This window comes from Centroberyx affinis, unplaced genomic scaffold (assembly GCF_046629955.1).
Source record: "Centroberyx affinis isolate AG114_WGS23_722 - 3 ecotype Tasmania unplaced genomic scaffold, CSIRO-AGI_Caff_v1 ptg005258l_1, whole genome shotgun sequence".
NCBI lineage: Eukaryota > Metazoa > Chordata > Actinopteri > Beryciformes > Berycidae > Centroberyx > Centroberyx affinis.
This window is the reverse complement of record NW_027282619.1, coordinates 84,876-86,485: the sequence shown is the minus strand read 5'-3', so window position 1 is coordinate 86,485 and position 1,610 is coordinate 84,876.

The window sequence follows — 1,610 nt, the reverse complement described above, 5'->3', positions numbered from 1 at the left end:
AGTACAGCGAACACCTTTACACAAACACACTGGGCTGATTCATGACAACAAGGTTTCCATCACAGGAAATATTATTTCAAGGGCTGATTCTTCCTGTCAGCACCATGTCACATATACAGAGTGTACGTAATACTCAGACCACCTGCCCTTTACATCAAATACACTGACCAGCTTCATCTAGAAAGGATCCCACCGAGCAAAAGACGTGATTTCAACGTCGTGTCTATGCTTTAGCTCTCATATAGCCCAGGATCATTACGGCTATCTATAGACCTATTTTGGACCAAGCAGTAAATACATTATTACAATGAATAAACATCTGTAAATACCAAAAATATGCACCAGAGAAGTCCTGTAGACTAGCCTACAAGATAATTATCTGAGCACAAGAAGTAATTTCAACATTGCGTCTATGCGTAGCTCTCATATAGCCTAGGATAATATTGTCTATGTATAGACATCTAATAAACTTTCACTTTTCACTTCAACCTCATTTAAACTTAATTTAGCCTAGACAGCTATGGCCATTTAGACATGTTTTTTAACGTCTAATCAACGTAAAATTGCTCAGTGGGATTTTTAAGCCTCTGGGACAATTGAGACATGGACTGAGCAAAAGAGAGTTGAGTGAAAGGTAACAATTTCAGTATTGGCAAGGAGGCAGTGTTTTGCTCACTTGGTGAATCAACAGTGGAAGAAATGCACTTTAGTCAAGCTTATCCAATCTGTCAGTCTAGTTCTGAGACATTCTGCGTATTTCACCAATGAAATGAGTGGAGATTACAATATAACTGGCACTGATTTTGGTTACCACTAATAATTAAAAGTAAATATTTTTAGACAATGTTCATTTTGTCCTCAATTATATAATGTTGAAAATTATGGTACAAAGAATTCTAATGAATATTTAGGTCTGCAGATTGTCTCATCCCAGTCTCCTCTACAGTCTTCACACTCAGATGCTTAATAGGTCAAAAAGTTGATCAACATAAAGAAATTGATCTCGATTGATCTCTAACGCTACGCCTAATGTGCGCATCACGTCATTTCTGTCATTCGGCGATGCACAGGCCAGCAGACACTGCACTCAATCCGATTTGATCCAAGCTCGCATGTGTTTAACAGTATTTGTAAAAAATAAATTGACACTTTTTAATCGGAGATTTATAAAACTAAGTAATTTGTTTTAATCTTAGTAAAAGTAACCCGTTTGAAACACTTTACCTGGTGAACTCACATCCAGATCAAATCAAAGACACTTTGTAGCTTCATCTGTAGAGGAAACATTGAGAGAGAAGACGCTGCTTTCTCTCCTTCGTCAGTCCTTTTGCTGCTCACTTGGTGAACCAACAGTGGAAGAAATGCACTTCAGTCAAGCTTATTCAAGCTTTCAGAATAGTAGTTCTGAGACTTTCTGCATATTCCACCAATGAAATGAGTGGAGTCTAACTAGGTCAGATTTTGGTTACCACTAAAAAATACAGGTAAAACATTCTTCGATAATGTTGAGTTTGTCCCCAATGTCAGACATTAATTTTGAAAACGGAACAATGAATTCTCATGAATATAGCAAACAACCCAATTTGATCCAAAGATTTATGAAACTGCTC